The following is a 16,267-nucleotide window of genomic DNA, read 5'->3' as shown; positions in this document are numbered from 1 at the left end:
GTTCTCAAATTCTTAAGTACTTTTAAGTGTGCACATATTTGTAATAATTTTTTAAAATGCATTATTCAGCCATTTAAAAATAGCTTTAAATGTCCAAAACCCCCACTAAGGACTAAATAGATGTACAATTTCCTTTTAAAAGACAAAAAAGCTTGGGAATAGCAGCAAAAATATTAATAAATTTAAAAAAATGCATTTCCCCCACCCTACAACAGACAAAGAGTGTGGTGGGTAACAAAGCAATCAGAAGACAACCCGGTGCACCTGGAAACATCTCCCTCATCTTTCAGAGCTCAGATACTAACTCTACTTAGGGCGGATTAATGCTTGATGAGGGTAAACCTTACTCTGGTTCAAATTATACTTTTACTGAAGTAATATCAATAATGTGTTGTATTCATATAACAGCACTACTCCAATTCTGAAGGAAGGTGGGAAACATGATGTATTTCTATGTCATTAATGGCTTTCTAGGTCATGGCTATTTTGAATGCCAAAGGTAATTGTCTTTACACTTTTGTTAGTTTATGCTTTACATTATTGTTACTCATGGATCACTTTTAGTCTCTCAGTAGGCCACAACAGCAAATCATAGTCCCTTTGTGAAACTTCTTGATGTACTAGTGTCTCTATGAAACAATGTATTTGTGTGTTTTTATTGTGGCCACTGATTAATTTGTGTGTGTAAGGGAGGGGTGGGGGGGGAAGGGTGAGGAGGTCACACATTGAAACCCTGGTAGCCATCAGTAAACTATCATTCTACAGTGTAGCATTATGGCCCACTGCCATCTGGCAGCCTGTGTTGTTGCTACCTCCTATTGTGAGAGGCTGGTGTATTTACATGCGTTGTTTTTGTGCGTTTCCTTGTGTCCTTTCATTATTGTGTAGGTGGGACATTTGCTCCCTGCTACCCCAGCGACCAGCCAATGGTCATAAAACACAGCACCTCTCCTTATTCCCACGTTGCCCCTGACGTCTGTGTGTGTTTGCCGCCTGACCCCTTGTTAATTTGTCAGGGTCACTTTGTGACACTGACCCCTGAGGCAGTCAACAAATTGCCAGAACATTGTGGGGCTGGGTCAGGGCAGGCTGAGGTGGTTCATGCCAGATCCCCTCACTATGGTGCCAGGACATTGTGTCTCTGTGTGTGCCAAGCATGTGCCCTCAGCCCAGGGCCACGCAGAGGATTCAGGCGGCCTGGGGCAAAGCAATTTTGGGGGCCTCTTCCATAAAAAAAAAGTTGCAATATTATAGAATATTATGTTCTTGTGGGGGCCCCTGCAGGGACCAGGGCAAGTTGCCCCACTTGTCCCCCCCCAGTCTGGGTGGCCCTGCCTCAGCCATTTCTTTGCTTGGGCAGCTAAGGGTGCCCTGCCTCCTCAGCACCGCACCATACAGGGAACAGATGCTGACTGTGCGGCACTGCTTCAGGCTGCACCCCCCCATCTGCTGGGGTGATGAGCAGTTGTGTCGGGGACACTCTCCCTTGGTGTTTATCTGGGTCCCGACTCCCCCTTAGGGGGCCATGAGCACTGGCTGAGCAAGGGTAGCGGGATGGGGGAGCGCCACGAATGAGACAAGGGCAGCGTTGATCGTCGGCTCACTGATCCAGGCTAAGCCTTTTCCCGCCCGCTAGGAGCGCGCCCCTCCCACCTCCCGAGACTCAGGACGCGCCAAGGGGCAAGAGGAAGCGCGTGACCCGACGCGCGCTCGCCTGCTTTGGGCACCGCCCACCGCGTGCAGTTAGGCGCGCCCCGCTAGGGCACGCTCGCTCTGTGATTGGCCGGAGCTCTGAATCCTGCGCATCGCTTTGTGCAGCCGGGGCCCGTTCAGAGTGGGAGGGGAAACCCCGCGCACGGGGCACCGCCATCTTGGATAAGGGGGGATGGGGGCGCAGTCGAGCCGTCAGAACTGAGCCTGTGGGAGCCCCGGAGCGAGGCAGAGACCCAGCCCGAAGCAGAGCCGTACAGCGCCCAGAGGGGACCGGGCTGCCGCCGCCGCCGCCACCGAGAGAGCCAAGCTGCACAGCCACCAGCTCCCCGAGCCCAGGTAATAAGGAAGTGGCGGCACCTCCTCCACAACGCCTGGCCCAGAGAACCACCCGCCACCCGGCCGGGGATCTACCGAGGCCCGGCTAGAGAGACCTCCCCCCGAACCCGGCCGGAACCCCTCCTTGCCTGGCGAGTCATCTTAGGGCTGCCCTCGGGAACCCGTCTCCTGGCCCCCCTGCCCTGGAGCCATTCAGATCCCACAGCGGTGCATTCCTTCCCCGCCCCACAGCCCCCCGCGGCCTAGCCTGGTGATCGCTCAGTACTCAGGCCTCGCTGGGACCTCTGCTCCCGCTCCTCGCCCTTCCCTTACGCCGCTCCCCTTGCTGGGAGGCCCGAGGTGGATGAAGCCCGCACCCCGCATCAGTAGGCCCGTCCTCCGCCTGCTTCCTTGTAATCCCCCGCGTTCCCGTCTGTAGCGATGAGACACAATGGAAGGGGAAAGAGCCAGAGCTCTGGGGGTTGGGCCTGCCAGGTAGGGTGAGGCTGGCTGGGCAGAAGCTAGGCCTCTGCTGCGCCGGTTCTCTGGCCTTGGCCTCCGCCTTCTCTGCGCCGCTGCACACTCGCATTCCTTTCATGTGTGTGGCCTGCATAGTACGTGTGACTGCACACATGCATATGTGCATCGTATGTGCACTCAGGGTTTGTATACAGTAGAGTATGTGCTTGCGATGTAGGCTATTTCTGCTGTCCCTAACGTCAATATTTAAAATTTATGTTGCATGAAACTCTGATAAAGAATCTTTCATATAGGAGTAATAACAAATCCTCCAAATCTTTGGGAGTCCCCTCAAAACATTCTGTAGTTCACTCTTTTAGACAAAATTCTTCTAAGTGCTGCACAGGAAAATGGATTAAAAGACTCAGATTGTTGTTTTGTGTCTTTGTCTGTCTCCATCACATTTCTGAATTGTCCTTTAATGATATTCTGGAGTGGTCAATGGCTTATTTTGGAAACAAGTTTGTGACAACAAAAACACTGGCTTAATCGATCCTATGAAGAAGGAAAGGTATTTGTTAGGCTCTGTCCACAGTTGTATTGCTGTCAAGTCCATACTGTTGTGGCCTTTCTTGCTACTCAGTTTCTTTCTGATAGTCTTAAATGGAGTGGCTACATGAGGGATGGGGGACAAACAAATATAGATACAAGGTCTAAAAAGAATTTTTAATTGTGACTATTCTGACTACACTAAAAATTGAAAGGTAATCCAAAAGATTCTTTTTGTATTCAGTTTTGAACTAGAAACTGATTCTGTAGTGGATGTCGTCTTTGTATATTAACTTTTTTATGGCTAGAAAGTCTCTAGCAGTTTTTATGCAAGATGTTTCAGCTAACAATTTAAATTATTGTATTACTTAGTCTGGTTTTATGTTATGCTGAGCAATTTACAAACATAAGTAAACGAATTTCTGCTCTGGGGGAGTTAACATCTAAAAATGCAACTAACTACATATGGATTAAAAAGGTAAGTTACTCCTGTGAAGGATTGGGAAACCACTTAAATCAGAGCTGTGGTAAGAAACTCCAATCTCATGTGTTTATGACTTGTTTGGGGTCTTGAAAATGGGGAAACCTGGTATTTACAAGTGTATTGGATATGTTTGTCCTGAATGAAGCCATCATTAAAGGAAAAAAATAATCGTTTACCATATTAAAATTAGAGGTTTTAAAATGTTTTAGTAACCTAGTTCTCTTCTAAGTGAAATATGCACTTTCCCTACTGATCAAGAATGTATTAAACAGCCCAGTAACTAATTGCTAGAGAATCATAGCTAACTTTTGTTATATGTCTAGTTAACAAAACTTTTGGTGCAGTAGGTGATTTGCCTGTTCAGGCTTACCTTGCAATAGATATCTATGGGAGAATTTGGCTCTACTGCTAAGCGAGCAGTAAAAGGAAATGCCTCATCCAGTTGACTGAATATAAAAATTTCTTTTGGTTCAAGGTAGTTGATAAAATGTAGCTTTCTGAAGGTGTGTGTGTTTTTTTTTTTTTTTTTTTTTTTTTTTTTAAAGTAAGTTGTCTTACCTTGGGCTTTATCTCTGGTTTTGATTGGGTGGGTATACCCACAATCACAAGATGAAGTCTCATTACTATTGAGACTTCTGTACACAGAGAGAAGATATCCAGTGCATCTTCTTCCCCTTAACCCTGTACCCCCTTCCAAATTTGTAGAGTAATATTCTGTTCCATTATTTTGGTGCAATGGGCAATAAAGGCTTGGTTGTAGTGTCCAACATGACTTTTAGTTAAGAGTATAGGGTTTATTAATTGTCAGTGAATCTGTATCAAAAATGTTCCATTTAAATGTAGGAAACATTCTTCCTAACTGCTAACCCTACAGTCTCGTCCTGGGTTCTTGCAGGGTAACACATCATCCATACATATTAAAGTCCTCTAAGCCAATGTTGTCTTGCATGCAATTCATAGCCTTTAGGTTGGTTGCGAAGGTATAACTGATACCAGGAAGAAAGAACATTAGTTGCTATGGCTCTACAGTGCTAAAGAGGAAAAAAATCATTGATCTATTTGTCAATAAAACAAACAGATTAAAATCAGAAAAGGAAAATCTGCAGTTTCAAGAGTACTGTCATATAGTCACAGATGAACTGCACTCTAAATAAATAAGGTTAACTGAGAAACTTTGACTTGGCTTAAATCTTACCAGAAAGCTGCTTGTTATGGTCGGTCAAGTTACATGCCTACCAGACTTCTTTCTTTATATGCTGCTTTCCCCAAAAGCCTCAAACTTTCTTTATTAAGGAACACATAAGTGCCATCAGTTCATTATTCATATACAACTCTACCAGATGAAACCAGTTTGTCACTGGGGAGAGAGAACAAACCTTAAACTACTGCTATAACAAATAGTTCATAAATGCTTGCAGTTGGAGTCCCACTATTAATTAGGAGGGGGGATGGTGGGCAGAGGCACATGTAACTAATTGGCAGGGAAAAAAAAAACCTCAACAACCTTAAAGAACATTATCATAACTACATTTCTTTTCCTCTTCTAGTTAGGAATTTAAAGAAAACTAGCATGAAACAAAACTTAGTGGCCATAAATGGCTTATGATTATTAGTAACCTAGACTAAGCTGTCAGTCTGTGTGTGTTTTTTGTTTTTTTCCCTTTAAACAGTCACTCCTGCTTTGACTCATACTGCTGACTATTTAAAGGGGAATTGATGAATGCAGATCAGGGGATCTGACATACTTAAACAGCAGAAAGTATGATACTCACTTTCTCTGATGGAGGAATGTCTGACAGCAGAAATATAAAATCCCTTATGTATTAGTTTTTCTATTGATGGGAACTTCTCAGGAACAGTGTTTCCAGAAAATTGAAGGCAATGAGATGTTTTCTGATAAACTAATAACTTGGAGTTAATTCTGATGGCTCAGTGGTTTGAGCACTGGCCTGCTAAAGCCAGGGTTGTGAGTTCAGTCGTTGAGGGGGCCATTTAAGAATTTAGCTGGGGATTGTTCCTGCTTTGAGCAGGGAGTTGGACTAGATGACCTCCTGAGGTCCCTTGCAACCCTGATATTCTGTGAAAACTACTATTCATATGCCACTGTGTAATAATGTGTTGTGACCTTGGTGCTTCCTCTTTGCTCTGAGTAGTACTAGTAAGATTGCAGAGGCAATCTATTTAGTGTGTCTGCTGCAGCCTGTTATCTTTTTGCACATGGCTGTTCCAGTAGCACCTCCTGTAAGGATGAGGGGGACAAGAATAAAACGTGGTTTGAAAAAATCTTGTGAACTACTTGAACGCTGACTTTACCCAGGGACTAGGTTAAAAATTGGTACTGTGTTCATCAGATCTGTTCCACTTGTAGTCTCACATCTGTTGACTCCAATGACACAGTTATTGCTTGCATTTTACACTTCTTGGCTGTCTTTCCTTTCAATACTAAGAGCAAGTGTTCTTCTGTTCAATCATGCACATAAACAGAATTGTGAACAAATGTACCAGTTACTCCCATGCAAACCCATTTAGAGCAGTGGAGTTGTGCAGATACAAATAAGGGGCCTAGTTCGGCCTGCAAAAACTATTACTAGTGGTAGTCCACAAGATGAGAAAAATAATCTTGACACTTTGAGCTCAGGATGAGTTTCCATGACTGCCTGTTTAATTTCTTGTTTTGTTTTAAACAGAGCAAACTCTGCTTGGAGATCAAAAAACACATGTGAAAACCTATGATGCCATTTTATGTCACTTTTCAGAGTACAAGTGCATTATATTGCAGTAGTCATAGATGGAGAATATAGTTGCTTTTTGGAACTTATATGGGTGTGTGAAGTAGGTGTGTTTATATGACTCTGATGGGAACCTGTACCACTAATAGGAACATAATTACTGAGACAACTATGTCTAAAGCACATTGATTATAACTAGTATTCAGATATACTGCTTCAGTTATAACTTGACAAAACCTGATTGTATCTAAGGGCTAGTCTACACGGGCAATGCTAAAGCGCTGCTGCGGCAGTGCTTTAATGTGGCTTGTGTAATCATGGCAGAGAGCTCTCCCAGTGCTCTTAAAAAACCCCCACCTCTACTCTCTACATTGGTGCTTTACAGTGCTGAAACTTGCTATGCTCAGGGTTTTTTTCACACCCCTGAGCGAGAAAGTTGTAGCGCTCTAAAGTGCCAGTGTAGACAAGCCCCAACATGAGAGTAACGACTAGGCCACTTTCCAAGTGTAGGAGATGTAAATAGTAAATACAAACGTTGCAACACTTATATAGGTAAAGGGGATTTGAATAGCACTAAGTTGCACAAAGACAAGAAGGCGTATTTAAGGTTGCTTTAGAGTAGTATTTTGGGAATGGGAGCAGGAGAAACAAACTTTACCAATTTGAACTGTGTCCATGTAAAACTACTGTTGATGAATTGCGGTGGTGGAGAGTGTAAATCACCTGTAGACCACTTTTTTTCCTTGAGGATTTAGTACCGAAGACAGTACTCGGGTCATTAAATACATTACTGTTCACTTCTATCCTAGGACTTAACAAACACTTTACAAGTCTCAAATGAATTAAACTTCTCAACAGGATTGTAAGAAAAGAGTTTTTGGGTATTTAGTCTTGGATTTTTTTTATTTTTTATTTTTTTTTATTTTTTTACCATCTGAATTAATAAGTACAGGACACAAAATCCCTTATCTTTTGGGTCTTGAAACTACTAATTGTTTTAAAATAGCTATTCTTGGTCCTGGTCTACACTGGAGTGGGGAAGGATCGACCTAAGAGATACATCCACTTCAGCTACACTATTCTTGTGGCTGAAGTTGCATCTTAGTTTGACTTACCTCGCATCCTTACGATGCGGGGTCGATTGCTGTGGCTCCCCCGTCGACTTTGCTTCCGTCTCTCACCGAGCTAGAGTTCAGCAGTCGATAAATTGATCCCTGATCGCTCTCCTATCGCGTCTACACTACACGCGATAAATCAATCCCCGATAGATAGAACTGCACCTGCCAATCTGGTTGGTAGTGTAGTCGTACCCTTGGAGGAAAATGCAACATAGAGTGACTTCTAGTTTAGAAGAGAGGCAATACAATTGTCTATGATGGGGAAATAAAGCAATTAACATGAGGAGCTAGAACCAAGAAGATGCTGGGGAGTCTCAACAAGATGAGGATGCTTTGCATTTTTTTCTTTAAGCTTGGAAAGATGAGGAAGAAAGCGTATGCTCCTAGAAGAGGGCAGAGGATACCATGCACTTGGTGGTTAAGATAGTAAAATGTGGTATTTATACATCTGACTTCTTCCGCTTTAATGTTTCTCTGAAACTTTCCATGGTCCCTCTGCCATCTGCTGGATTAGTAGTATCTGCCTTAACGTTTAATGTTGAAGAGACTTGATGATGAGTGCTACTGAGAAGCAGTGTGTCCCAGTGGACAGGGTGCTGGGTAGGGACTTGGGAGACCTGCCCTGCTATTTTTATTTTTGGCCTGCTAGTTGACTTTGGGAAGGTCATCCCACCTCTGTAAAATTGGGGATAATACTGGCTTCCCTTGCAAAATTCTAGGATCAACTGATGAAAAGCTGTATATAAGAGTTTACTATGCTGTAGGGTATATATTCACTGTGGACTAAATGATTGGACCCTTTAAAAATGGAATACTATAATCAGCATGTCAAAAGGCGTTGTTTACATAGGAAAGTTGAATGGGTTTAATCAAATTCATGACTTTGAAACCCGCACAAACCCGAGTGGCTCTTTTGGTGAAGTCAGTTGGGAACTGGTTTTTCCACTTCAGAGAGTTAAGATGGCCAAAAAAAAATAAATGGTTGCGCTGGTTAACTAACCTAGTTCAAACTAATTCCAGTTAACCTGAATGTAGACAAATGGTTAATCCTCCATATGTCACTCCCCTTCATGTTCCTATGCTCTCCATAAAAAAAGAAGTTAGTCATTAAGTAGCCCCCTCACTCTGTTTTAAGAGTGGCCAGTATTAGGGTGGGATTTCCTTGGGCCTAAAGTTCTGTCAACGGAATGAGACTGGATAGAGATGATAGCCATGAATATGGGATTAATGCACATAATCTCCATCAGATTTGAATACAAATGATTTGGTCTGAAAGTGGCTAGTCAGTTTGTGTGCTGTGACTGTTTTATTATGTCAAGCATGATAGTTCTCTGTGCCTTAACGTCCCCGTCCTGATGTCTAATAATGTGTTAAGATTGCAAGCTATTTTAGGCTCTGTATGCACCTGTAACAAGAAATAATGTGTTACTATCTTTTTCTCTCCATCATGCTGAGATACACACTAACCAACCTTTTATGTGTTTGAGGCACAGACTGTCACTATGTCTGTTCCGGGGAGTCCTGACCTGCTTATGGCCTATAGTTGCTAATGCCATGTAAATGGTGATGAAACACTGCTACTAATAAAATGTAGGTTAAATAAACTAAATGCTTGTTAGATAAGAGCTGAAGTAACTTAAACCAAAGATCTAAATCAAGTCAATTTTTTAAAAAATTAATTTTTAATTGGGTTGAGTCTTGAAAAACTATTTTTATGCTTTTTTAATTATAGATAATTATGAATTGTAAATATTTTAAAATACCATTACTTAGTGGGGTATCTTATTTGAATTGTACAATATTGCTATAGGCAAAAACCAAAATACTGAAAATTAAGGACCTGATCCAGTAAACATTTAAGCAGGTACATACCTTGACTTCAGTGGGACTAATCTTGTGTTTTATAGATCAGCACACAAGTGATTGCAGGATCAAGGCTAAAATTGTTTAGGTTGTTTTGTTTGTCTTAAGGCATAACTATAGCTGAACCCCTTGGTAAAAGTGACTATAATGTAATTAATCTTAGCGTCCAAAATAATACCAAAAAATTCCACCATGGTAACATTTAGCTTTAAAAAGGGGGAACTACATAAAAATGAGTGTGTTTGTTACGTGGAAAGTAAAACGCGCAATCAGAAAGATTAAATGCCCGCATGCAGCATGGGGACAACTTAAAGACACCGTAACAGAGGCTCAGACTAAATGGATACTCTTTTGGTCCTCTTACTATACTTTCTGATTTGGTGTATCACCATGGCTAAACAGCAGAGTAATGGAGACCATTACAGGCATCCTTTAAAAACTGGAAGTCAGATCCTAGTGAGGTTAATTGGAAAGTGCACAAAAAGTTGAGAAGCAACTTGCTAAAGAAAAATTTACTTTTTTTATTTTTTTTTCCCCATGAGTATGTATGGGGTATGCCTATACTGCTATTAAACACCTGCAGCTGGCCCATGTCAGCGGAATTGGGCTTGCAGGGCTCAGGCTGTGGAACTGTAAAATTCCAGTATCAATGTCTGGGCTTGGGCTGTAGCCTGAACTAACATTTACACCAGAATTTTACAGCCCTGCAGCTTGAGCCCTGTGAAACAGTCAGCTGATGCAGGCCAGCTGTGGGTGTTTAATTGCAGTGTAGATGTATATCCTAAGAAGCCTGCTAAACAGGCAGTGGGGCCAGTAGGTGACCAAGGTGTTAGAGTACTCAAAGAGGACAAGGTTTTAGCAGAGATGCTAAATGAGTTCTTCGCATTGGTGTTTACTGCAGAGGATGTAGGGGAGATGCACCAAAAGGATAGCTCTAATATGGGTAACAAATCTGAAGTACTGTCCCACAGTAATGTATCAGAAGAATTGATGCTGGCAACTACAGGCCAGTGAGCCTAACTTCAGTACAGAGAAAATTTGATAAACTATAGTAAAGAACAGAATTATCAGTCATGTTGATAAAGACTTTTTGTGTGGGAAGAATCAAGATGGCTTTTGTAAAGCAAAGTCATGCTTCATCCATCTATTAGAATTCTTTGAGGGTGTCAACAAGCATGAGGGTACAGGCGATCCAGTTGGTACAGTGTACTTGGTTTTTCAGAAAACCTTCTGATAAGGTTCCTCATCAAAGGCTCTTAAGCAAACTAAGCAGTCATGGAATAACAGGAAAGGTCTTCTCTCGGATCAGTACGTGGCTAAAATGGGGTGGGAAAACTTCTGGCCCGAGGGCCACATCTGGTTTTGTAAATTGTATGGAGGGCTGGTTAGTGGAGAGGGGTCGTGACCTGGCCCCCATCTCCTATCTGCCCTTCCCTCCCTCCCCTGACCTGTGCCCCATCCACACACACACCCCGCTCCCTGTCCCCTGACTGCCCCTGGACCCCTGCCGCACCATCCAACCATCCCTTCTCCCTGTCTCCTGACTGCCCTCCTGGGACCTCTGCCCTCATTCAACCACCTGTTTTCTGCCCGACCACCAGCCTGAACATCCATGCCTTCTATCCAACCCCACCCTCTGCTCCCCGTCCCCTTACCATGCTAGCTGGGGCACCGGTGCCGCCACAGCTGGGGCACCGGTGCCGCCACAGCTGGGGCACCGGTGCCGCCACAGCTGGGGCACCGGTGCCGCCACAGCTGGGGCACCGGTGCCGCCACACAGCACAGAGACCAGATCAGGCTCGGCTCTGCAGCTGTGCTTCCCCAGAAGCTCACAGCCCTGCCTCCCAGAGCATTGTGCTGGTGGCAGAGTGAGCGAGCTGAGGCTGCGGGGGGTGGAGGGACGCTAGCTTCCTGGGCCAGGAGCTTGGGGCCAGGGCAGGATGGTCCCATGGGCTGCTGTGGTTTGCCCACCTTTGGGCTAAAAGGAAATAAAGGGTAGGAATAAATGATTAGCTTTCACAATGGAGAGAAGTGAACAGGGGTCCCCCCAAGGATCTGTACTGGGACCAGTGCTGTTCAGCATATTCACTGTTCGTTCCCTTTTACAGATCATTAATGAAGTGGCAAAATTTGCAGATAATACAAAATTATTCAAGATAAAGTCCAAAGCTAACGCCAGAGAGTTACAGGGGACTCTCACAAAACTGGGTGAGTGGGCAACAAAATGGCAGATGAAATTCGATGTCGGTAAGTGCAGAGTAATGAACACTGGAAAAAATAATCCAAACTACACTTGTATAATGATGGGTTCTAAAGTAACTGTTACCACTCAGGAAAGAACTTGTAATAACCATGGATAGTTCTCTGAAAACTTCAGCTCAGTATGCAACAGTGGTCAGAAAGGCTAACATTGTTAGAAGCAATTGGGAAAGAGAGAGAAAATAAGACAAACTATTATGCCTTTATATAAATCCAGGGTGCACTCACATCTTGAATACTGTCAAGTTCTGATCACCCCATCTCAGAAAGGATATAGTAGAACTGGGAAAGGTTCAGAGGAGGCAACAAAGATGATCAAGGGTATGGAATGGCTTTGATCTGAAGAGAGACTAAAAAGATTAGGGTTGCTCAGCTTAGAAAAGACAACTCAGGGTATATGATAGAGGTCTATAAAATCATGATGTGGAAAAAGTGAATACAGAAGTTATATCTAGGAATGTAAAATATTAAACGGTTAACAGGGAAGTATTACTCTTACCATTAATGCACCCTAACCGTTAACCCCCTGGTCATGGATCTCGAACAGGTTCTCCTGCAGCAGAGAGGCCATTTGGGGATGCTGGCAAGAGGTGACTATGGCAACTAGGGAGGAGTGGGCATCACAAGAGGTCACTGGGAGCCCAGCCACCTCTTAAAGGGGCCGGGTTGATGATGATGCTCTAGTCCAGCTGCAGTGGACAACCAACCAGGCCGGGGGAGGCGCACATCTAAACCTGGGGGGTGGACAAGGGCTGTGGGCCCCATCAGGGGTAAAGTAATCTCCAGCCTCCCCCCATGCCACTGAAAGGGGTTTGGCTGTGGAGACGGACAGCGCTCTGGTCAGGGAACGGAAGCTGCTGCTGGGGTGGCATGGAGCATCTGTAGAGGCTGCACTGGAACAAACTAGGTACCTGGGGCCCCTCTCTCACTTTTTCCTGGGTACTGAGGATGTGAACAGGTTACTGGGCCCTCTGAACTGCCCCAGGCTTTCCTGGCTAGGCCTGTTGTGTCACCCCCGGTATGAGCGCAGCTGCCCTTCCCCATCTCTCTGGGGCAATGCAAGAGAGGAGATGTGCATCCTAGGAACAAAGTTCCTGCCTGAAATGGAAAAAGAGAGTTACCTGCATGTGAGGCCTGAATTGATTAACTGTTTAAATTATTAAAATTATATCGGTTATCTTTTTAAACGATATTTAAATCCCTAGTTATATCCCTTTCCCACAATACAAAAACCAGGGGTCACCTGATGACCCTAATATGCATCTAGTTTAATACAAGAAGACAACAAGAGGAACTACTGTCACACAATGCACAATTAATGTGTGGAATATATTGTAGTTGGAAGTTGTGATGGCCAGAAGTATAACTGGTTCAAAAAAGAATTAGATAAATTCATGGAGGATAGGTCCATTAGTGGCTATTGTCAAGGACACAACACTATGCTCAGAATCAGAGGGGTGGTAGTGTTAGTCTGGATCTGTAAAAAGCAACAGTCTCCTGTGGCACCTTTATAGACTAACAGATGTATTGGAGCATAAGCTATACGGTGCCACAGGACTCTTTGTCACTGTGCTCAGAGTATCCCTAAACCTCCAGCTGCAAGAGTGTGGGACTGGATGACAGCAGATGAATAGACTAAAGCAATTTTGAGTGATCCATTACCTCTGAAGCATCTGACAGTGGCCAAAGTCAAGACTGGATGCTGGGCTGGATAGACTATTGATCTAACCCAGTATAACTGTTTTTATGTTCCCCTTAATATCTTGCTCTTTTGCCATTATTATGCACAATGACATCTAGGTCTATCTCTGTGTATGATTAGTTCACACTGTTTTTTCCAATGTACATTGTGATATCTTACTACTTGCAGTGTAGTCAAGTATGACAATCAGCTAGTTTTGATGAGGCAACCTGATTATATAAACTTGTTCCTTAGTGTCTGTCTTAAACTACTGGTTTTCAACTTTTTTTTCATTTGCAGACCCCTAAAATCTCAAATGGAGGTGCAGACCTCTTTGGAAATGCAACCTGTGGTGTGCAGACCCCTAACATAGGAGTCTTAAGCAGAAAACTGATTGAACAGAATTCAGCTATAAATGTTCCATGTGCTTGGCATGGCCTTTGATGTAGCGTGAAAAGGGGTCTGAACTGTGGGCTTCTATGGTGGTGACAATAATTCTGTGTTTTGACCTGTGGGGGTATTCACATTTTTTATCAGAAAGAATGCCTCATTTGGGATCTGAAACTTTATTCTCCGAGTCACCTTTTGCAGACTCTGGACATAGTCTGTGAACCCCCAAGTTGAAAACCACTACCTTAGAGAATACAAACTTTAAAGAGATATCCAATTAAATATAGAATCTGACTTGCATGTTGCTCATTCTCTAGCAATTTAAGACAATAAAATAGGAAGGAAGTGAAATGGATGTTTGTACTTGTTTGTTTAATTCCTTAATTGTTAGTAAAGTTTCAGATTTCATAGGTTCTCTACTATAACAAGTTTCCTATAAAATTCTCATCTATGCTGAAGAAAGTTTAGGGCCTCACTAATATCCTGTCTGTTACATCACTTTTGTGTTGAGGAACTTTTCATTGTTAACACTGAAGCAGTTTTGTCTGGAAGGGTCATAAGAACTGGTGTACTGGGTCAGACCGTTGGTCTATCTATCACAATATTCTGTCTTGTATAGTGGTCATTACTAGCGCTTCGGGGGATCATGCAGAACAGGGCAGTTGGAAAGATTCATTTCCTCTCTCTTCGTCCCCCCCCCCCCCCCCAGCTTCTGGCAGTCAGAGCTTTAGAGCCACATTCCTGAGCGTCTTGTCTAATTGCCATTGATGGATATATCCTCTCTCAGCTTATCTATGTTCAAGAAGACTTAGTTATACATTTGCTGTTGCATCATCCCATGGCAGAGAGTTCCACAGGCCAACTGTGTGGTGTTAAGAAGTACTTATGTTAGTTTTAAACCTGTTGCCTATTAATATCATTGGGTGACCCCTAGTTTCTTGTGTTATGTGAAGAGGTGAATAGGGAATTCTTATTCACATCTTCATTTCTCCATAGTATAATGGAGGCTTATAAATCACAAATCTGCCCTCCTCCCCTTAGCCTCTTTTATAAGCTGGAAGAGAATCTTGAAAACATGCTACTATTCTATAAAATTGCTGGTACACATAGTTCTTTGGTAGTCTGAAAACTAGTTTATGCCATTCCAAATAACATAGTAGAAATAGAAAGGTCCTGGGAATGGCAGTGAAAATGACTAGAGGTGCAGAAAGTCTTTCGAATGGCATTTAAAAAGAGTAGTACACCTCTACCCCGATATAACGCTGTCCTTGGGGGCCAAAAAAATCTTACCGCATTATAGGTGAAACTGCATTACATTCAACATGCTTTGATCCACTGGAGTGCGCAGGCCCCCCCCCCCCGAGCACTGCTTTACCCCATTATCCGAATTCGTGTTATATCGGATCGTGTTATATCGAGATAGAGGTGTATTCATTAAACAGGGGACATGAGGTATAACACATGATAAAAGAAAGCTAATCTATGGAATGCTGTCTTTATGTTGATTGGCAAAGAATGTCGTAGGAATAAAGGATTAGACATCATGATTGATACTAGTAGTTAATCATATTAGGATAAAACTTATGGCCTGACAAATCTCTTGATGTACTTAAAGTAGCTTAATTACTTGGGGTTAAGATTTCCCCTAGCATGTTCTATCAACATTGATTATAAGCACAAAGAGTCCTGTGGCACATTATAGACTAACAGATGTATTGGAGCATGAGCTTTTGTGGGTGAATACCTACTTCATCAGATGCATCCATAAGGATTTTTACAGCTTTTGGAGTATCTGATAGCCCACTGTTGGAGATAAGATAGTGGCCTAGTAGGGCACTCTTTTATGTTCTAAGTAGTGATCTAACTTTTAGTTGTAGAAAACTAACTATATAACTCATCAACAAATTAGATGCTAATTTCAAATTGGAGTTACCTGTATTGGACCAAAACACTTTCAGACATCTGGAAATGGTTAACTGAACTTGACTTGATCTTAAATTTGATCTTCTAGGATCTTGAGTGGTCATTAAGATCTTGAACTTACTTCTCAATGTGCAATTGATACAATTAATTGGAATGGCAATTCTTTAGCTACTTTATGTAGTGTACTATTTCAGTATTGATTAGACACTTGTAGTGTTACTGATTGTTTAAAATAATGATTCACAGTATGCATCTGAAAGTTTTGTGGCTTCATAGACTTTTTTTTTAAAGTGATATTATAGCACAACTGTAGATTGAGGAAATGCTTTTTATGTGCATTAACTTATTAAAACTGAATTTTAAAGATCTTAAGGAATATTTTGATCATTGAAGAAATATTTGGCTTAGGCTTTGTTTCTGAAATATCTATTCTTGATGAATGCTCCACACAATTAAAGTTGTAACTCCTTCTAGTTTTTCAATCTTTCTTTGGTCTAGTTGAAATGTAATCATTTTGGTGACATGGTTATGTCTGTTAGAAGTGTAGGCGAGGAGTTGCACCCCAGATTGACATCACTATGCTGGCAAAAGCCTGAGGCCTGATCTACACTTAAATTAGATCAACCTAGCAAAGTTACTCAGAGCTGTGAAATTTCATGCCCTGAGTGCTGTAGTTAGATTGACCTAACCCCCTAATATAGATGTGTCTAGGTTGATAAAGAATTCTTTATTGTCTATTTAAAAAAAAAAATAAAAAAAAAAATTCCCCTCTCACCCCTATGGG

At 42.6% G+C, this 16,267-nt stretch overlaps 1 protein-coding gene across 2 annotated transcripts in view; it reads left to right on the top strand.

Annotated features, from left to right (window-relative positions):
• Positions 1–1,846: 1,846 nt before the first annotated feature.
• RAB14 (RAB14, member RAS oncogene family) overlaps positions 1,847–16,267 on the top strand; it is a 39,383-nt gene continuing 24,962 nt past the window's right edge. For both annotated transcript variants that reach the window (XM_032767457.2, XM_075060450.1), the window contains exon 1: positions 1,847–2,049. The gene's annotated coding sequence lies outside the window, so the exon portion shown is untranslated. The remainder of the gene's footprint in view (positions 2,050–16,267) is intronic.

This window comes from Chelonoidis abingdonii, chromosome 24 (assembly GCF_003597395.2).
Source record: "Chelonoidis abingdonii isolate Lonesome George chromosome 24, CheloAbing_2.0, whole genome shotgun sequence".
NCBI classification, from domain to species: Eukaryota; Metazoa; Chordata; order Testudines; family Testudinidae; genus Chelonoidis; species Chelonoidis abingdonii.
The sequence above is the reverse complement of the archived record's forward strand: the minus strand, read 5'-3'. Positions and strand labels throughout refer to the sequence as shown.